The 23507-nt window shown below is 36.9% G+C and overlaps 1 protein-coding gene across 1 annotated transcript in view; it reads left to right on the top strand.

Moving 5' to 3' along the window:
* The first annotated feature begins 438 nt into the window (after nt 1–438).
* The window catches only part of LOC131737104 (ciliary neurotrophic factor receptor subunit alpha-like), a 160876-nt gene continuing 137807 nt past the window's right edge, over nt 439–23507 (top strand). Inside the window, exon 1 of the mRNA XM_059023871.1 lies at nt 439–577. The gene's annotated coding sequence lies outside the window, so the exon portion shown is untranslated. The remainder of the gene's footprint in view (nt 578–23507) is intronic.

The raw sequence follows: 23507 nt of genomic DNA on the forward strand, positions 1-23507 counted from the left end.
TACGTAACATTTTTTGTTTGTTGGCTAACCTTAAAATGTAGATTCAATGAAAGGATGAGAAATGTAACTTTTTACAAGTAAATGTTGTCTGTAAGCAAGCTCTGCTTTCTCCAATAATTGAGAAATAAATAAATACAGCAGCTCCATTGGAAAAAAAGTGATTTAAAAAGAAGAGAGATAACAGTTTCCAGTAGAGCAGCATTTCTGGTTTTCATTCAGTAAAGGACCAGAAAGAAAACATAATATATAGTATAATTCTAGTGGATTTCTTAAAACCGTTTCTAGCTAAATTCTCTGACATGTATCTGTGAGTGTGTGTTTTTTTTAAGCATACACTTCCCGAAACATTGGCTAGGGGGTGCACGGACAGCTCAGCTCATAATTTATTCCTGAGCCCTCACCAATGACTTTTCCTGGTCACATGGGGTGTCTGTGTGAGTTTAAAAGTGCTTTAATCCCCCAGCCAGTGCAGAGCAAGCTGCTGGTTAAAACACAGCAATAAGGCTGAGCACACTTGCAACTTTTTGTATTGGAGCTCACAGCCACAGAGACAGAGGAACAAGCTAAAGCATTTTAAGTAAGTACACAAATCTGGTTTCTTTTGCATTTGCTGGGATAGCTCCGAAGACTTATTTTATGAGATGCTGTTTTCTTATCTGGCTGAACGAGAGATGCTTGCTTGCTTTTACTGAAGGACTGCCATCCATTTTTACTTGATGAGATGTGCTTATTTATTTTATGAAGTGTTAGGAGCAGACAGATCTGAATGTGCATTTTGATTGAGAAGGGAGTTGCTTGTTTAATATGTACATGCATTATAAAATAGACAACAAAACACACGTATGTGCACATTAGATGGCTTGTGGGTAAGAAAGCAAAACCTGCTTATTGGGAATTAAAGTAATAAGGGAGTGATTAAAAAATGGATTGGAGTGAAAATGGAAGGCATTGAATGCACTGATATTGGCTGGGCAATTAGCTTAGGATTCCCTTATCTCTCTTTCTTACGTGAACATTGCCCTTATGTTTAAGGGTCACGGGAGCTGGTGACCCAGAGTCAGCAGTTCTGCATGGAAGCTATTATAAATTCCTGATTGATTAGTTTTAGCGGAAATACCTTTTTCTTCTTTTGCTCTTATTTATCTCAGTTCTCTGCTTCTCTCTCTCTTTCTTTTTTCTCTCCCTCTTTTCCAAGTGATCTATTAACCCCCTAAACATTCTTAAACATGATGGTGATGTAGGCAAGGGGCAGCAGCCACACTAATAGTGAGCAATTTGCTTATTACAACCCTCACCTCCTTCCAAGTGTCCTGGACAGTTTTCTTAAGCATCAAGTCTTTAAATATGTACATCAAAGGAAATCTGGGGTTGCGAGAAAAAAAAAGCATTTGTCATTGCCTTAATGGTTAGTTGAAATCATGCCTTGTTGAAGATTATGTTTGAAAAGGTGCAGGACAACCTTTTAAATAAGGAAATTGTATCTGCTGGATTTTGCAACTGTCAAGAAACACACCACTCTCCTGCTGCATTTCAAAAATGAAGTCTGCATACAACAACAACAACAACCAAAATACTAACCTGCAGATAGACACTGAATGATCCACTTGGGAATTGTTTATGAATGTTTTAGTGGTGGTTATAATCAACAACTGAGTTAGGTAGTAACTTTATAAAGCCCGGCTTTTAAAGTTGGTGTTTAGTGTTTTGCGCCTAGCCATGCATGTTATACATCATTTGTTTTTGGATCACTGAAAATAAAAGGTAAAATACAACTATCATAATATTTCCATTAGGTTACTCATCCCTTACATAAACATAACTAAACAGATGTCAGGTTTTGCCAAACTACTTACAGTGTGTGAATTCCAAACATGCAAACACAAACTATGTTAAAAAATAAATACTCAAATACATTACATCAAAACTGTTTTTAACATGAAAATCGAATGATATTTCCTGATAGTTTACAAATGTTTATTTATTCATTTATTTTGTAGTATAGGCTACGTTTTGATTTTCTAATACAGTTCGAAATACTGTTGACATATATATATATATATATATATATATATATATATATATATATATATATATATATATATATACTTTTTGCAAGTAGACTCTTAGCAAGGTAAAGACTCCAACTTGTTTATAAAGTCCAAAGAAACCATTTTATATTTGTTTAATCACTTTTTGCTTGAATGTGTACATATATCCTTTTTTGCAGAGCGTGTTACAGTTATTAAATAATATCGATATAAATGTATCAATAAAGGGCACATGGTAACGTTATTTTATTTGTGGCTGAATAAAATAGCAAGTTATTAGCAAGTCAAAAATCTACCTATTTTCATTTGTCTTTAACATTTAGTTACGTGCCGGTTCTGTAGGTGGACCCATATAAAACTGTAGCCTATCATCCCTAGTATTCGAGAACATTTTACAACATAATATTAATAGACATTAGCGTACACCGAACTTCAAACAGACAACGCAAATAAGGATTGCTACCTAAAAATTACGTTTAAAATACTAATTTTAAATCAATGACAATCATCTAATAAACATCATACATAAACCAAATAAACACAAAACACGTTTTTTTTTGTTTTTTGTTTTTTTTTTAATTGTACTCAACTCATATCGAAGCCACAGCAAGAAAATGATTGACGCTGGAACACGATCGGCACAATTGTGAAAAAAAAACAAAAAAAAAAAAACAAAAAACGTTTCCATCAAAATGTAGTTGTGAGCAGACTGCTGTAAATGTTCTTCCATGCAGACCCCAGAAAGATCATACATTTAAACTATCATTTATGTAACAGAGAGCTCTTCACCAACCCTTCACACACCGACAGTTCACATCTACTGAATTCCCACCTGCATAATAGTGAGTACTTTGCGATGTAAAGCGATATCACGTTGACAGATCAAATTGTTAGGTACCATACCTTTCTTTTAATGGAATCTTTTTATATTCTGTTTTCACTTGGCAGAAGGCCTGTGTATCTTGGAGCTGTATTTATTACCATTATTGATATTAGTATTGCAGCGCCCACACTGGACAGAATGGTATATGGACATTCATACTAGCATGCTGTATGTCTCTATTGGTTATTATCATGAAAAATACACACTGCTATTATGATACATAATGTATATTTTAATATAGTTTTACCCCCCTCCCCCCTCTCTCTACAAGATCTAACTTCTGGTTGGGTACCTTTTATTGGATGTGTTTTTCCTTTCCAAATTTGGAGTAAAAATCTTAAGAATGTAGCTCTCTGACTCATATGGTACTGTATAATGTCATCACTTGACTAGGTTCAATTATGTTATAGTGACACAGTAATTGCAATTGCATTTGTATTCTGTATTATGGGTAGAATGCCTCAGTTTGTTTTCACCCTCTGTCCTGATGTTTTACTTAGGAATCACAAATTTCCTCTGAGATAAATTGAAGCATGTTCTAATAACAGCAGTAACAGACCTGAGGCTTGTATTCAATCCTTTGATGAAACCAGTGATGCATTGGGCTGAACATCCAAAAGCATCACCAGTGAAGCATCCACACCACAGATCTTGAAAGTGTTACAAATGATCTGATAGAAAAAAGAATGTTCTGTGTAAATGTATATGTGCAGAGTGGAAATAAACTGCTTTGAAAATGAGTGTTTGAAGCATATTTGCTTTGTGAATTCTAAGTTTGAATAAAATCTACATTTTACTTGAAATTATTATAATTTTTTAATAAAAGAAGCAAAAACAGCTACTTTTTTCTACCACTGGGCATATATTGTATTTCAATTACATTTTTATAATATTACAGAACAATATTGAGGCCTTTTGTTTATGAATTCTGTAATTGAATTCCATAATAATATACATTTTTCTGTACATGAAATGAAGGAAACTCTGTTTTTATTAAAATGCAACAAAAAATGAGCTGTATCCAACATTTTTTTAATATTTTCCTAATATAGAAGTAGTGTGTTTAACTGGTGTCCTTGTAAAATATTAGTAACATTGGGGTCTATTCATAAAGGGTTAAGGCCTGTCGAAGTGAGAAAACAGGAGTACATGATCGGATTTTGTCCACAGCCGTCTATTTAACGACAGTTGCTATTCATAAGAGATAATTCAGATGCATCGTTAAGCCCCAACAATTTTCGTCTGTGAAGGCATGTATTTAACAAACTGAGAGAAGGGGTAATGATTACCTCATTAGCATAAAATTTTCATCGGTCCTGAGCGTCAACCTGCTATTTATAAGAGTGAACGACAGCAAAATGCTGTCAATAACTAGGAGTTATTGAACGCTTTCTACAGTGAAATCTAAACTAACGACAGCCTCAGCAGACTATTTTTTTACAGACATTTTTTTTATTTTATTTTATTTTTTTATAAATTTAGTCGTTGCCAATTAGTTTTTATTATTTTCTCCCCAATTTGAAATGCCCAATTATTTTTAGGCTCAGCTCACCGCTACCACCCCTGCGCTGACTTGGGAGGGGCGAAGATGAACACACGCTGTCCTCCGAAGCGTGTGCCGTCATCCGCCCGCTTCTTTACACTCTGCATACTCACCGTGCAGCCGCCTCAGAGCTACAGCATTGGAGGATAACGCAGCTCTGGGCAGCTTCCAGGCAAGCCCACAGGCGCCCGGCCAGACTACCGGGGTCGCTGGTGCGCGGTGAGCCGAGGACACCCTGGCCGACCTATTATTATTATTATTATTATTATTATTAGAATTACAGTATTATTCAAACGTCCTCCTACAGTGCTTTTTGTTTAGTTTTTTTTTTTGGTCCTGCAGTTAAGAATGGAAATCGTATGTGTGTGTATGGAAATGTGTTTACCAGCGTAAACAAAGTAGGCCCTATTTATTTAAAAAATACTTTTTTTTTCTAAATTCCTGAATTTTTGACAGACATGATAGGGGCATCAGAATCAGGTTTTGCAAACTGCCCGTGACTGGCAGCTGCAGATTTGGGTTTCTGTAGTACTGTTGGTGGATTCCGTTTTTCTTTTTGCAACAACTATCGACGGCAACCAGGGAACATTAATAATGCTGATGATGTCATCAAAAGAGGCGGATTTTCGTTCTTGAATGACTGTATACCCATTCATAAAGTGCTTTGTGACAGTCGCCCGTATTCTCAGATCATTTTATGAATAGCAATATGGACGACTTTTGTTAGTTTTAAACAAACATCGTTTTATTACGGCAGTCGGCAAGTACTTTTATGAATAGGGCTCATTATCGGAATAAATGAAAAATAAAGAATACCAAGAGAAAAATTAATACAAGTGCAATCTTACCAGTAGCTTTTTACACTGTTGGAGTAGCGTGATTGCAATCATTACCTAAAAACCTCACGCCTTTACTTTCAATATTGGGTTTACTTTTACACTTGCAAGCTTAAGCCTTTATTTTTCTAAGGAAGCACTATATACATAATAGATTGAGTGAAACTTCCTCTGGGCTATATATTTTGGCTTCCTCGGACAGAATATCTAAATGAGTTTGCTTTCAGGTGGAAAAGAGCCTAGGCTCACTAGACTAACTAAAGTTTGTTTTTTCAAATTTATGTATGAAATTTAAGGACATTCAATGTGACCATTAGTGTCAATTGCCTGCTTGTACACCCTCTCTGTTAAATAAATACCTATTCGCCTTTGGATTATACAGTAACACAAATGCCCTGGTAAAGACTCTTCTTGTTGAAATGTTGGTCAAGAAGAAAGTTTATTTTTTGTATGACTGGATACCTAATGAGTGTTTAAAGACATGAATGACTCTTTGAATGCAGTAGACATGTAATGTGCTAGTTTAGAAGAATTTCTGTGCTCCATGGTCTGGACTATGAGGGCAGTGAAAATCATTAAAGACTATCCTTAACCCTCAGTTTATAAAAGATTGTCTATATAAAATCTGAATTTGCTAAACTTAAATAAATGACCAGCAAAATAATGATATACCATTCTGTACATATTCATTTCCAGATCAAGGTACATTACAATTCAAAGAAACAAACAGAGACAGTACGCTTAACTATAATTATATATATATATATATATATATATATATATATATATATATATATATATATATATATATATATATATGTATACGTATATATATATATATATATATATATATATATATATATATATATATATATATATATATATATATACTCTATACAAAAATTAATCATCTATAGGCATTTGCTATGTTCCTTCTAAACCATGTTTCATTCCTTTCACTGTCATCAGTATTAGCATCCGAGGTCATCAATATGGGACGGCACACGTCCGGTGATTGGCTAAAAGGGGAGGGTAGGCATGCCACTCTTGGCTATTTTTCTCAGTGTTCCATGCAAGCCAGCACAAGAAATGGACGAATATGATTACCTAATAGACATGCTAATCATAACTACAGCAGAGACAAGAGTGCATCTGCCTCCTCTGAGCGTACAGTGGTGACTGAGTGGAGAATGCGGATCAGATGGCTGCCTTTGCGTTAAAGCTATGCATTTATTGTTATAGCACATATAAATAATTAAATAAATAAGCTTATTTATTTATACATTTTTGAGTAGGCAGTTCCCTCTGCCTCCTCTGATGAGTCGCCACTGGGGAGGAGATATTAAGATCTGGTACTATTACGACAGACCTCTACTGTTGACTGTTTTTTTCATATTCAGTGCTATTTTTTCCCAGATGTTATTTTGTTATTTTCCCGTGCATTTATTCAAATCCAGCAACAGAATGACTGGGCGAGTCATCTTTTATTGTGCCATCCACACCTAATCTACATTTATATAGACAAAGATCGTAAATGGCAGAGTTGAACCACTCAGAATAAATTACAAACACCACAGAATAATAAGGTAATCTGTTTCCACAAGATCTTCTTTTGTCTTCTGTTTAGCCAGGCATGGCTGGAGTTGCTATCTACCAGTGCCCTTTCCAGATGGACAGCTATCAATAATGGTGAATAATTTGAGATAATGTCTTTTTCTACTTCCTTAGAGGATTACCCTAAATTCCATGCCCAGGGAAGTTGCTATCTGTCTGGAAAACATAGAAACTGTATATACTGTACAGTACTGTACTTTTTTTTTTTTGCACACGCATACATGTTGGTGTGGACTGACAACAGCTGGATTCCTATAAATAAAAAAGCCTACAAGGTATAAACTTCTACAGGGTTTGGTGAAACACTGAAACCATTAAAAAGTGACCTGCTTATTCAGTATGCTCACCATTAATTACTATTGCTAGAGCCTTTCAAATAAACAGGCATTCATGTTGAGTAATATAAACCTTGACCAAACAGCTAGTTAAAATGATTTACACAGTGAGATTGTAATATTATTGACATTGTGTCCATGCAGAGGTCAGAATCATTGAATATTCTATACGGTATAATTGTAATATCATGTAGTACATTTTCACAATTAGACTGATATATTTGTTTTGCACAATCACCTATTTTGCATGAATTTCTTAAATTGAAATGTCATTATTTTTTGCCAAAAACATGGTAATTGGCTTTGACCACAATGTATCCCCTGTTCAGCCTAGGTTGAATTATTAAAATAATATTTTGTAATGTCATGCTTCAACTACCTTTAACAATAAAAAAATGCATGGCATGTAAGTTGTGTGAATAAAAAATAAAAATACTTCATCAAACCTTAACCTTTTCATTATTAAAAGAAAAACTATTCCTGATACACTACACTTTTATTACCTAAACTACAAGCTTTCCACTTCCTATTAATTATTGTTGGTTTAATACAAATCATGACCCTTTATTCTTAAAGCCATTTATTATGTACTTGTATATAGAGCCTACTCCATGAACGTTCATGGAGTACAGTTGTTATTCCAAGAAAGAGAATGGCTGAATAATTGTTTGTTTATGGCTACAAGAGTGAAAGAATCATAAGCATGCATGAAATGTTCTTTTTATGTAACAATTACAATGTTTGAAAGAGAAGTGAATGAAACCAAGACAGTTTCCAAAACCCATAATAACCCTGTATTGTAGATTATTAAACATATATTCAATGCTAGAGCTTTCAAAACTTGTTGTAGGTTGTTTGTGGTTGTTTATGGAAAAAACAGAGTGCTCCATATGGCCGTTTATGGTCTTTACTCTATTTATGCAAACTAGAAACAACAAGATTAATACAAGTGTCGAGCGATTAATAACTTTTTCATATCCATCGCTAGAGTGAATATATTTATTGTGATTCATCAGTCATTCTCTCATTGGAGTTGAAGGCAAATTATTCAGATCTCTTCAAACTTGTTATTGAGACATATTTCTGCTTTTTATATTTTTACATTTCCATTGTAACCAGTGTCATTGCTATATTTAATTTCAAATTTGATATTACATGGAATTGTAAAAATATTTACTGACTTCCATTATCAAGTTTACATGTGTTCAGTCATTACGTAAATTCAAAGTTGATAATGGAACCTCAAGGACTGCCAACATTTAAAATAACATTAACAAATATTGAAGTCATTTTAAGGAAGAGTATTTTTCCCACTTTTGAATCCAATAAAAAATAAATATTTTGTTAATTCACGGGACGGGAGCAAAGGTTGCATGGAGGAAGAACCTTGGGAAGTGAGAATAGGAGAGAAGTGCTTTATGATTTAGGAAGGAGTACAGGGTTTCCCCTTGGCTCGCAGAGAGCCACCGTCAGCTGAGACCTAACCAATCGGCCTCTAAGGCTGGGAAACAACTGTTACTTCTTCCAAGGGGAACCTAGGGGGTAGAGAACGTGAAAATGGAAGAGAGTTAGGATAGATTTGGCCAGGGGTCTGCTCTGGCTCGCGGAGACACTTCCTGGTGCAGCTGGGCCTCTAAGGTTGGAGAAAACAAAAAAAATGAATAGAATAATGGAATGAATTTAGATTTAAATAGGGAGATTGGCAGATATTATTGGCGGGACAGAACAGGTGAGGAGCCCAAGCTCCTGCCCCCTGATCCACACATAAGGTTACAAAACAAGAATATGTATGATGCCAAACTTTAGCACTTAAATACAATTCAGAAAACTACATTGGAGATGGTGATGGTAAACAAAGAAGATTTATAGCTGTCTTTCAAAAGCACTGAATATTTCAACCTTCTACAATAATGAACTGAAATGGGACCTCAGATTAATTGCGAAAGTAATACAGGATAGATAGAAGCAAATTAATGTTTGGCCATAAAAATATTGTCGTTTACAAGATTACATTAGAGCTGCAATCATTTAATAGTAGTGACAGACTGGGTGACTGTGTTTTGTAAAAGATGGTTCTGGGCAATTTAGTCTGAACAGAATGCAGAAATATAAGTGCCATGGTAGGTTTAACACTTAATTGGGTTCAAGTAAAGGTTTGCAGAAAGCAATAGCCCTTAATCTGTCTTGTGTCCAGGTCAACAAGAACATTTCTCTACAGGGAGAATGGACATGACAGTGCTCATGTACAGTACTAGCCTTTCACCTTTGGGTCCTGGTTTTATATCGATATAGCGCAGGTTAAAAGTTAAAAGCATTTGGTGACCTATACTTTGGTTGACAGTAATCCACATTATTAAACCACTACCCTATTCGGCACACTTCACACTGTGATGACTAGCTTTCTTAAAGCAGGAGGCCAGCAATTGAATAGACATGGAGAATGTACTTCCTCCTCACTGTATAAGGTCCCTCCAGGGCAGGCTTGGGGTATACTACTTGGGCACTTAGGCAGTGTGGGAAAGCTCACATTATCACTGATTGTGCTATTACTGATGTATTAAAATATATAGAGGATTAAATCTAGCTCTTTTTATTAACAGGAAAAAAAGTTAATAATAGTTGCATAAAAATCATTCAGACCTGTGCTACTGCTCAGCTACTGTGGTCAGTTATAAGCTGGCTTACATGGTACAGCATTTATGACAGTATAGTATCAGATATTATTTACTTTCTGAACAAAGTGACTTTGGAAAGAAGCCTGAAAACAACCTTGGTTGCATGTGACGCATTTCACATTAGAACCAGCAGCACTAGTGTCCTTGCTAAATCCCTTACTATTGTGATTGTCTCTGTATGTAACGCAGAGTATGTGCTAAGAATAAAGACTCAAGGTGACGACTGAGTTTGACATTATGAAATATAGGAGTTTTTCATCAGTTTTTCTGTTTGTTCTGCTTGTCACTTGACACAAACATGTAGCTATTTGGTATCAATTTATTGCTGAACAGCTACTTTGGAAAGAAACTTAACTCCAAAAGGGAGCACTTGTCTCCTCTTTGAGGTATATTTATATTCCACATGTCTCAAATCTTTACCACAGATTGGGTCTTTAGAAGCTATCAACCAGCAATTTTCCAAAATACAGAATCAACAACTTTCCCCTGACGGTTAATGATATGGTGTATGTACACATTTCCATGTTTCTGATGATAGTGTTAAAAGCACCATATTCCTTCGAATTTAAGATGCCCTCGAATTTAAGACGCAGCCCAAATTACCCACCCTCAATTTGAGGGAAACAAAATATCAAATAAAGATGCATTTACAAAGACACAACCTCAGTTACGCATATAAGAAAACGACGTTTGGAGGCAGTTTGCGGCCGTATGCTGTCACACAGAGCATTGGGCTGCTTCTCATTTTCAGTCATGATTACTCGCACCTGTTTTTCTCACTTTTTGTGAACTGTGGTATTGCTTAGCATGTCAAAAAATACGGGTGGTACTGTTTCTTAGAACTGAGCATACTAACGAAACGCTGAAATTGTAAATTCCTCAGGAAGCTAATGATGTTTTTTTTTTTAAATGGCTGCCTGAATGTCATGGATGATTCGAGATTGGGCAGTGACGTTTTTGTTAGTCTTTTCTCGGCAGTTAGTCACGTTTCTATTTGCGTACTGGGGCAGTCACGTCTTTTGTTGGCTATTTTAATGCACACATCACTATACTTGAATTTAAGACCCAGACCATTTTTGAGAAGAAAACATTTGTTTAAAAAGTGTGTCTTAAATTCGAAAGAATATGGTAATTGTGCAAATTTGCCTCAGTCCAGTAACAAAATAGCTTCTGTCTTTCTTCCATTGTGTACCTGAAAAAGAAAACCTTAACCTTTGCTATTCATTTGTAGGTTCCTGAGGCAGTGCTATCTGAGCAGAGCTTTTCTAACTAGGGCAAATTGGTAGACATGGACCAAAATGAAGTGTAAACAGACAGTACTTGAAGGATCTGTCTTTTGATTGCAATGGTAACATTAGACCCAAGTTAAGGACCATTAACAATAGTGGTTAAAGTGGTTTATTTGTCTGGGCATAAACAACATGCATACCAGATCTTGACATAGACATGTGTTAAAAGCCAGGTCAGATTTTCCACTTTACTTGTATGGACATCTGTAACTTCACAAGCATTGCATACATTTTCTCAGACATGACAGTTTTGAAACAAGATCAAGATCCTTGAGCCTACCCTCTGCCAAGGCATTTCAAGGCTGGCCTAACTGTTTGAGTGCCCTGTATGTCATTATACACTGTATATAAATAACTAGCAGTCATGGCTAAAATGAGAGGACCATATAGATGGAATGGATGGTTATTAATGCACCATGTTAATTATATGCCATGCATTATTAATGCAATGAAGTTGCTTGCAACCAAGTATGAAAGGAGCACATTAATACTAAGCTTCAAAGGATAACTTGCTTTGCATTTTGATGCCTCCTCCCTCCTTGTAGCTATTATTGTTAAGTAATTGCTGGGTTTACTAATGTGTGTGTGTAATTATGGGCGTTCCTGCATAGATTCGCAAAAATGGTGTGGAAATAGTGCAAAATAGGGTTCTCAAATATTATAATGAGATATATTAAAACTGCCGGCAATTGCAACACTTAAAATTGCATGAATTTGTTAAGAACTTTTGAAAGCACGTTTTAAACAGTCACAACAGTTATTGCTGGCATTTCCCAGTCCGCTTTTTCTCGTGCATTGACAGTTGTGCTCAATGCATTTTTGAGGCGAACACCCAAATGCTTATTTTTCCTTAAAAGCAGGGTGTACTTACAGGCCTTGAAAACAAATTTCTATGACATTTCTAGTTTCCCCAACATGTTGGGAGCAATAGACTACTCTAACCCCTCCAGCTCATTCTGAGCTTCTGTATAGGAATAGGAAACACACCTATTCTATTGATGTGCAGGTGGTTTGTAATTGTGCACAATTTAGCACTGCACCACTGACTAACTTAAATAAAAACTGACAGTATACATTTGGCTTATAGACTACTGATGATAATACAAATTAGTGGTATAATGCAAAATTTGTTGCTGGTCCATTGAAATTCATATTAATGTGAATTGACTGTCCTCCTGTAAGTATCATAACTTGTCAATGCGGCACCATGATACTGTGATCTATTTTGTGTTAACTGTCTAGGCTACTAAGTAGGCAAAGTTAAAAATAATAATACAAAAATACTAAAATCCTTCAGGTTAAATTTAAAAAATATTTTATTCGCATTGTACAACAATGTGTACAATGCAGCAGCATGATGTATTTTGTGTTAGCGGTAGCCTACAGGCTAAAGTTAAAAGAAAGTTATCTAGGTATTCATTTGATTTTGCTACAGTACTGTATACTGTATAGGCCTACTGTACAGAAAAACAAATTAGTGTTATTTCAGCACAATGATTTATACATTTAAAATACATTGAGCACTATAAATGTATGTGTGTGCGATTGTATTATATATTTTTTTTAATTCGACACATCCTTATGTCGAACACACATGTCCGGTTTAGCGAGGGGCTACTGTATGATTATGAAAAGCTTTTTGATAGAAACATTCTGATCTATTAAAAAAAAGACTCTCGCAATGCTAAAGATCTCGCTAAGATGACGCAACAAATATTTACATGAGTATATCGCGGCTCTCTTTATTAACATATTTTCTCTTAGTACATACGACAAAATGTATACTTTGCGAACTGTCGCAAGGAAAATGCAAATTGCGGTAAATTTGCCCTGTGACTGGCCCATCTTAGTACATCTACCCCTGCATGTCAATGCCTAATTCGGTTCACTTCCAATCAAGTTCAATCGAATTTACAAGGAAAATTAAAAGTGTAGTATTAAACATTAATGATATGGAAATAACAGGATTTTGTTGAAGTGAAGTTGCTCGTTAAAATAGCTTAACAATATTGCCTTATATTTTGTTTTCCCCATTGCAGGTAAATTTATGTATGATAAATGTTTTATGCAAAGCTGGAATTATGGAGAAGCCATGACAGTTCTCTGTATGTTTCTGTGTTGCTGACCAACAGGGAGGTAAACATACAGCTGTAAAAGAGTGACCAAAAAAATCTGGACATTCTGTTTCAGGAGGAGCTTTGTATTTTACAACATCTTGAACAGGTTTAAATGTGTAAGTATAATATTATTACAGTGTGAAAGATGAACAGTAAAGAAAACTGAACTATGAAAACAAATACTGTAGGAGTAAAGCTAAGTAAGCAAAATACTTTTTTTCCATCCTACTGCAAATGGACGGTGCTTTATCATATTAGCAGAAAACTATTCAGGTAATTGTAATAAAAGCTTTTCAAATAGAAAAAGAAAACAACATTTGGCTAATACGCCTCCTCCAGGAAATTTCTGTGGAGGAAAACACATTAGTTTAAGTCACAGTAGTGTGCTTTATGGCATTAATTGCACTGATACATTAGTAACTGAAGACCACTTACCATTGCATGTACTGTACAATTATTGGGTACATATGGAAGAATGTACATATTGCTTCAGAGAGAACTGTGGCCATTGTTGTATGAGAAAAAAAAACATGGGGGTGTAAAAGTACATTCAGTATAATGTGGAATACTGAATGAGAAGGCTGAGAGTTTGATCCCTGGCTGATATATTTTGGAAATGTACAAATCATCATCTAGAAAGTAGGTAAGCTGCATTAAGAAAAGCTGCTCACTGCAATAGGCCCTGGTAAGTGATAACGGGCAGTGCCAGTAGAAATTCAAGTAGCATGGATGAGAATTTATAGCAGACATAATTTAGAATGCATTCAGCTTTGTGAGTTTGAGCTAAAGGTACATTACAAATAATAAATGTAAATGGTAATAAAGTGTTCTACTACTTTACCAGTGAAAGTAGGTCTAAGAGATTACAGCAAGGGACAGTAATGTCACAGTAAATTCATAGTGACACTGCACTTACTAAATATAGTTTAAACCATTTAGCGCCACAAAAAAAGTCAATTTAAGCTGCCAAGGGTATAAGCAGAACAACAAATGAGTTTTAGTAGTGTGTTTTAAATCCTCTTTTGAGGACGACCCTCCGCATAGTTGTCTGTTGTTCTTGTTTAGTGCACAATATATTCAATTTCTTCAATGTGTGATGATGTAAACATTCTTTCTGTTGCTGTCTTGATTAACTCTTTCTCCATGGACCAGTTTGGATTTGTATAGAATTTACTGTGTTCAAATGCTGCATGAAGGTATTTGACAAAATATCTGTATGACTAGTTGGGAGTAATCTCCAGCGAATAGAGGTTCTTCAAACCAGCACCTGTGGACAGTGGCGTGGGAACTAGGGGTGCTGTGCACCTACTGATGTAATAATAAATCCTGCCAGTTTCGTGAATCTTATGAGCTGTGTGGGCAGTGCACTGCAGCTTTTTACATGGCTTTTGAACACAAATGATAATAGACCAATCAGCGTTGACTGTCACAACAGGGGTGGGATATTTTATAAATCGCACGGTTGCAATCTCACGAGAGTTGGTTAGTAGTTGGAACGCACTAGAAGCTTGTATACAGTTAAACCGTTATGAAAATGTCCCAAAAAAGAATATCTGATTATATATATATATATATATATATATATATATATAAATTCTCAGCAGCATCACATGCTAAAATCAGCTTTTCACAAATGCCCCAAAACTGGCTTTGTGGAGCAATACTAAAAACACTTGTATACAGTAACATTCTGGACAAACTAGATGCCCATTCCATTACAGCAGTCCTTGTGCACAATGACTACTGTAAATAAAATACAACCGTTCACCATGTTTTTACAAGCAAACCTTTCTAAATTTTTGTTCAATGGCTTTCAGCACCCCTATTCTAAAAATTGTTCCAACACACACAGGAATGGATTTTTATGCGCTGACACGCTATTTTTAATTCACAAAAATGAAACAAACACAAAACAAACACCTAGCTCTTTACGAGCACTAACTAAACTCTCCGGAACACCCTGACTAAGTGGGAAGGCTAAGTCGTTTCCCCACCAAACACAGAACAACAAAACAAAACCTCACCGGTTTAAACTGCATCCACCTTTTTCTCGACTGCTCGGAAGCAGAGTACCTCTTCTGCCTCCTTCTACTCAACAGCCTCAAACTAAGTAACTGTTCTTCTCTTATACCCTGCACCTGGTACTAATTTACAATTGCTGCCCAGGTGCAGGAGATAACAATAAATCATTTAACAATTGCCCTGGGAGTGCATTTTCACATGTTTTTCTGCAGGGAGGAAATTAACCCCCTCCCTGCTGTCTTACTAATTTATATATATATATATATATATATATATATATATATATATATATATTGTGAAAGAATCGCCCTCACCGCGGTTCGTTGCCCCTTTAAAAACACTGACCCAACAAACACAAATGGATTTTTGAAAGCGCGGTTGCGCAATTTTTAATAAAACACAAAAACAAAAATAAACAAAACAAACACCTAGCTCTCTTTGAGCACTAACTAAAACAAAACAGGAACCTAAACTAAACAGGACAGCTAAGCTGTTTACCTGTACAAAAACAAAACAGCACACACAAAACAAAGGCTTCACTCTACCTTTTTCTTTTAATTACGGCTGTACCCACACACCAGCACAGTCGGGCTTCTACCCTCTTCAGCAACTGCCCAGAGCAGACTGACTGCTCTCCTTTTAAGCCCTGCACCTGGCTCCAATTTTCAATAGTAGCCAGGTGCAGGTAATGATTAATCAATAAAACAATTAAACAGAAACAATTAAACAATTAAACAAAACAAAAGTGTGCCTTCCGCACATGTTTTTTCAGCAGAGAGGTTTTAACCCCCTCCCTGCCATCTCACAATATATATTAGCTCAAAGAGCCAGCTGTCCAACATTTTGATATATATATATATTTGAAAATCCAGCTATTGAACCCACTCGTTCCTTCCTCAGATGTCATTATCTAGCAAGATAATGTTATCATGTGACATGTAAGGAGGTTTGACTTGCACTGTTGAAGTGCTTTCTGATTTCCATGTTATGGATAAGCCCTTGTCTTTTTTTTATGTAACTAAAAGTGACTGTCATTTTTTTCACATAAAACATCTGAAAAAGGAACAGTTACAAGTTACTGACATTAGATCAGATTACAGCAATGCTTTACATGTAATGCATTACTCCCCAACACTGTCTGCACTTGGTACTGTATCTGTACCCATCCCGAAAGCAATGATCTGTTGCCTACAAACTGCATAGGCCGTGGTGATCCGGGCTCTTTTAAACCTTGTTCAATTTTGGAACTTTTTTTTAAGGACAATTTACTGTATAGGTATTAAATCAAATCAAAATGTAATAATATCCAGTCTTTTATATTCAAATTCAAAAATATTTTGATCAACAAAAATATTGTAAGAAAAACTGTGTCTACATTAAAGTTGTATATTGGCATTGCTTTGGAATGAGTACTTATCTTTAATGCGTTGCTTGATGATGATTGTGTGGTGTTAATGCATGCTCCACAACACTTGTAGATCACCAGTACTGACTTGAATTCCACAAAATCAACAACATTCTTCAGCAGCTCCAGAAACTCTCCTGCAGCTATTTCTGAGGAGTGATGTACAGTACAAACTATTCCCAAGGCTTCTGTTGGTTGCGTTCCTAAATGTATTTAGTAGTTCAGCAACCGTGACTAATGGATTGAATGATATTTGTACAGAGCATTGTCTGTATACCATGTAGGGATGTCTTATATCGCATGAAGATTTCAGCTATGGTTGTATGGTTGGGAAATAATATATATATTTTATTTAATTTAAATTGCTTTTGACAACTCCCTTTGCCAAGGCTTTAGACTACTAAAGGATTAATGTGTAACTGTATGTATTTTGTAGGCTTCAAACTGTTGGGAAAGATGTCTTTTTGTGTTAATCTAGGCATATAAGTTTATACAGTTGGTTTTAGTAGGAGTCGTTATGCAAACCTTATATTCTGTTTACAACGAGCAATGCAAGCACACAACTACTGCAAAACAGTGTTTATTAATCATGTAGGAATAAAGTACTTTTCATAAGCTTTGTTAATAAATACATCAAATTGAATAGCTATACTAACATTTGCTCTATGTGTCTCCATCTTGTTGTTGATGTCGTTATTCAATTTTGAGTTTAAACTTAGTTCTTTAAATTCAGAGGGTCTATGTGGTTTTGGATATCTGGACACTTGCACAGGAAATGCAGCTCACAGGTTCACAAGTGATGACGATGTGATTTGTAATGTTGCACCCAAGGTTGATTGCTACCATTGACACAATCAATGGTGATGTCACAAAAAATCTTGTTGCATATTAATGGAAACTGATATCACTTTGCAGTCTGGAGAATGATGGTGACATAACAAAGTAGTTAGGTATAGGAGATGACATTATCAGAGTGATATGGATATAATGCCAGCCATGGCAGCAGGAGTGACAGTATTAATCTTGATTTTTAAAAGGTCAGTTTAAGTATTGGCGTATCCAATTACCATAAATGTTTTGGAATTTTCAAAGCCATAGTTGTATGGATTTGGCATAAGGCACGATGGGGCATATTGTCAAACCTTTCCCTATTAGTAAAGAAACATGTACATCTTACAATATATGAAACAACTTGAGAGTGATGAAGAGACATGGGGATCTATTTTAATCATCTAGAGCTACCTAAGCTGTTTTTAAAGAACATGTGTGAAAATTATTGTAGTTTTTGTTTTTAAAAATAATTAAAATGCTAGGTTTCATCAATGCCGGTATCTGATAACATTTCTAGATTAAAATAGTCTCTCAAAAGTTCCCTTTTTGTTCTTGCTAGTGTAGGTCATTATCTTGCAAAAATGAAATTAGGACCCCAACCCAAGACCCACACCCATTCCTTTTGCTTGAGGTCATATAGCTGTGTATCGCTTAAATTGTTTTCATTCCAGCAGCTTTGTTCCCATTACAAAAACAACCTTAGGGACTTGTTACACGAGTCAATGCGCTGGCAACATAAATTGTAGCAACGTGTTGCCTGTGACGTCACCACGGGGGATGTTACACGATACAACTAACAGGCAACTCGCATTCGATACAAATTGCCTTTAATCCAAGCAATATCCAATCATATTTAAGAACTACGTCACGTGGTTCTGGTTTTTAGGTCACATACTTACAAATACCAAGCATCAGTACAACTATTTAATATTACTGTCATCTTTAAATAATTGAACAACTAATAATTATAATAATAAAGTAGTAACGTTTACAGAATAAAAGCAAATAAACCAAATATGTAAAACTCAATTTAACGTACATTACTACACGTAGATAAGAATGAACGATAATTCTTAATTTCTTTAAATGCTGTGTAATACCTACTGTTATATGCTGTTTCCGTGCCATTAACACCTAGAATCCCACTGAGTTCAGAGAGTTTTGCCTCTCGTTTTCCTCTTTTAAAATATTGTTCATCCCTCGGATCCCAGAGGAATTTGTGCTCTAAACAGTTCAATTAGAATAACTAAATCCACCTTAATTACAAAAAGCAGCATATATATATATATATATATATATATATATATATATATATATATATATATATATATATATATATATATATATATAATAAAAAAACGGCCTTTTATGGTTATATTATCACAGTGCTGCGGAGTAACGGTTTAAAAAAAGGTAACAAAATAACATAATATGGACATTTTTATTCCCCTATTATTATTATTATTTTATTAATTATTATTATTATTATTATTATTATTATTATTATTATTATTATTATTATTATTATTGCTGACTTTTATACAAAGGTATTTTAAATATTAAGAAGGGGAGACCTGAACAAGGTGCAGTTCGGGCGTAGTTAACGATAGTTGGACAAAGATTTTAAGTAGTTTTAAAAACTTGTTAAAAGTAACTCCCCCAGCATTGGTTGTTATCAAAATAGTCCACTACCAAAATAATGATGTGTTGACCACCCTTCATAAAACTCTATGAGAAGTATTTCTTTCTCATGAGTCCAGGTAATTGCGGCTTTCGTTTCCATTTCAACTGTTGTTTTCACTGTAGCAGACAGAATCACGTGACACACACCAGTGCTCTGATTGGATATTGCCTGGAACCTGTTGCTTGGAGTAGGATCGCTGTCCACTCAAGCAATCGCGTTGCCACGCAGTTGCCAGAACGTTGACAATACATTGTCAGCGCTGTTACACGGGGCAATCCTCACGGGATTTGGTCGCAGGCGATAAAAGTTGCTAGTAAATTGACTCATGTAACAAGGGCTTTAGATTCACCTCTGCCCAAAACTCCAGGAAACACAGAAAATGTCAAGGACAGTCAAATAAATGCTGCATCAGTTTAAAAAAGGGAACACAGCCAGCATGTTGAGTGAAGAATGTGATCAATCTAACAGTCAATAATACCAGTAGAATACAGAAGTAATAGTATGCAGACAGAAGCCACTGCATTGTACCATTGCAGAATATACTGTGCTCTCCCTTTTTAAGGCAGCCATGTATACCGCAAAACCAGTTATAGGATGACATGGTCTTGGCTCCTATTTCATTCTCGTTCTAAGGCAGAACACAAATAGCACGGCTTTTTACCTATGGCTCCCAACTATATAAGGAAGGGGGGTTATAGCATTGGAAGAGGCAGGTTGATCTTAATAAAATAGAAGAATGTGTAATTCTTAAACTCATTACTAATTACAAATAAAGTTTGTTGTAAATTGTTTTCTGTCCCACAGTACTTAAGGTTACTGTATTTCACAAGGTCACATTTGAATTTGCATTTTGGGCATGACCTTATTGATTATAATGCAATCTAATCAAATGATCTTGTCCCTGGTGGAAGTTGCACACCAGACTCTTATTTCAAACTTCAGCAGCTTCCTAATTGACTGCAATTAGAACTAAGGAAAGGGTCCTGACCCTCTATGGCCACAGATGGTATGTTAGTACAGTGCAAAGTTTCAGTTGTTGTATATATATATATATATATATATATATTGTAAAAGATTTACCACTCACTCGGGTTCGTTGCCCCTTTAAAAATAGACCCGGCACACAGAAATGGATTTTAAGCGCTGGTGCGCTATTTTTAATCAACACAAAAATCAAAACAAAACACACAAAATAAACACCTAGCTCGGTACGAGCACTAACTAACACACAGGAACACCCTGGCTAACACGGGACAGCTACACTGTTTCCCCGTCCTTACAAAACACACTGGTTTTATACAGCACTTACTTTTTAGCTCATGACTGCCAGGAAGCAGAGCACACCTTTCTGCCTCCTTCTCCTCAGCAGCCTTGAGCAGACTAGCTGCCTCTCTTAAATACCCTGCACCTGGTTTTAATTTAACAATAGCTACCAGGTGCAGGGGATAATTAATAATAAAACAATTAACAAATCAATGAAACAATCAACCAAAACAATTAAACTAAACAAATGTGCATTCCACACATGTTTTCCACTCAGGGAGGCTTTAACCCCCTCCCTGCTGTGTTACACTTCCCCCCCCTTGTCTTTTCAAGACACCGGCCACTCGACGGCCACCTCCCTCCACCCTTAAAAGACCACCCACCCTCAAGTCCAGCAATGTCAATTGTCGCCCTCTTCCACGGGCGGGCTTGAGGGTGGGTTGGTCCCTCCGGCGTTTCCAGGGATGGACCTAGGACCGACGAGGAGGGACCCAGACGGCTTGTCCAGGGCGACCACAGCGCAGGCCGGTGACCGGGAGCCAGGACTGGCAGGCAGAGGCGCGTGGCTGTGGACCGGCGCAGCGACGTCTTGAATCTCAGGGGGAGCGGAGCAGTAGGTAGGCGGAATGGAGCAATCAGCAGGGGGAGCGCCAGCGACGTCTGCCTTTTGCGCAGTGACGTCTTCATCCTGCGCAGCGACGTCTGGGATTCCAGGGGGAGTGAAGCAAGGGACCAGGCAGGCGACTGTGCCTGGCTGTACTGCGACCTGGGAGCCAGGTCAAGCGGAGGGAGGTCTGGGCATTCCGGCCTGGTGTCCACGCTGCCGGGACAAGGGACCTCCCTCGGCAACGCCGGACTGGCTTGCAGGGGAGGCGGCACATCCTCCCCCTTGACTTCCACCGGTGACTCTGGCAACAGTGGCTCCTCCCCTCTGGGCTCTGAAAGCGGCGGCTCCTCCCCTCTGGGCTCTGGAAGCGGCGGCTCCTCCCCTCTGGGCTCTGGAAGCGGCGGCTCCTCCCCTCTGGGCTCTGGAAGCGGCGGCTCCTCCCCTCTGGGCTCTGGAAGCGGCGGCTCCTCCCCTCTGGGCTCTGGAAGCGGCAGCTCCTCCCCTCTGGGCTCTGGAAGCGGCGGCTCCTCCCCTCTGGGCTCTGGAAGCGGCGGCTCCTCCCCTCTGGGCTCTGGAGACTGCGGAGCTACGCTAGCCTGCTCCCATTCCAGGAGTAACCGCTCCAATTCGGTTGGCTCCCGCTCCTGTCTCTTCTGCGGTGCCAACCCCATCTCTCTCTCCCATCTCTCCAGCTGCTCCTTCTGAGCAGCGGCCTTTCTATTAATCTGCTCGATCAGGTACCATAAATCCATCTTTCTGGGTCGTAGGGGCGCCCACACTTTCTGACACCAAATGTAAAAGATTTACCACCCACTCGGGTTCGTTGCCCCTTTAAAAATAGACCCGGCACACAGAAATGGATTTTAAGCGCTGGTGCGCTATTTTTAATCAACACAAAAATCAAAACAAAACACACAAAATAAACACCTAGCTCGGTACGAGCACTAACTAACACACAGGAACACCCTGGCTAACACGGGACAGCTACACTGTTTCCCCGTCCTTACAAAACACACTGGTTTTATACAGCACTTACTTTTTAGCTCATGACTGCCAGGAAGCAGAGCACACCTTTCTGCCTCCTTCTCCTCAGCAGCCTTGAGCAGACTAGCTGCCTCTCTTAAATACCCTGCACCTGGTTTTAATTTAACAATAGCTACCAGGTGCAGGGGATAATTAATAATAAAACAATTAACAAATCAATGAAACAATCAACCAAAACAATTAAACTAAACAAATGTGCATTCCACACATGTTTTCCACTCAGGGAGGCTTTAACCCCCTCCCTGCTGTGTTACAATATATATATATATATATATACAACACAATTCACAAACCTATTCAGTCCAAGGTCTTTAAAAACAAAATAATTATAAATACATATACTGTGCTGTAAAGTATTTTGGCTTTGGATGACTATAACCGTGTATTAAGGTAATTCGAAGATGTTATATTAGCAAGGGAGGTTACTGTTTCCAAGTACACTATATGCAGCCTGTAGTTATAGCTTTTAAGTGGTATCTACACGGAACAGTCTTTCCTTTTATTGTAGTCAAAAATGAATACACCTTTTACATAGTCGGTGTCTTTTGATACTTAGATGCTGCACAGTAGGTGTATTGTTTTGATTCAAATTGCCTGTTGACACTCTGCTTGATTGGCTAATGGTTGTGATGAGAGGAGTGGGGTTACCGTTGAATGAGATGTTCTGCTTTTGAACACCCTATTTGTGAAACAAATGTCTTATTATATCACTTTGCATGTCATTATATTCACTACATGTGTTTCAATTTATTGAACCACATTTCTAATTATCGTGTCTCCTATGATAATGAAACATCATAAGGGAATGGTGGTTTAATAACCAATAATTTAAGACAAGCATACAATTTCAATGGCATTGCATTCATATCCTCAAAAAAAAAAAATCTGCTTTTGCTAAGTACCCAGACATAGAAACTCAATTTCCAAACTATTGATTACATAATTCCCCAAATCAAATCATACCAAAAAAATGTCACTTTAATTATCCATCTATCTTCAAAAATATAATTAACTTCCATTTAAAAAACATAGCATAAATCATGTCCCGGTAATTTACTTTATTGGATAGGATATATTACAGCTACTGTAAATCTAGCAAGTACAACCTATTAGACATCCTCTGCTTGTCTACCTGCTTCATACACATGTGAGCAGAAATTGCAGATATTATGTATGAAACCAAACACGAACAATAATATTGGTGATTTTCTATTTGTCAGCCATGCATGATAAATGTCAAGTTTAATATTATACAACAAAACTAAACCCTTTGGAAACTGAAGTCACAAAAACAGTTTAACTGAGGTCTGG

This window comes from Acipenser ruthenus, chromosome 1 (genome assembly GCF_902713425.1).
Source record: "Acipenser ruthenus chromosome 1, fAciRut3.2 maternal haplotype, whole genome shotgun sequence".
In the NCBI taxonomy this organism is placed as follows: domain Eukaryota; kingdom Metazoa; phylum Chordata; class Actinopteri; order Acipenseriformes; family Acipenseridae; genus Acipenser; species Acipenser ruthenus.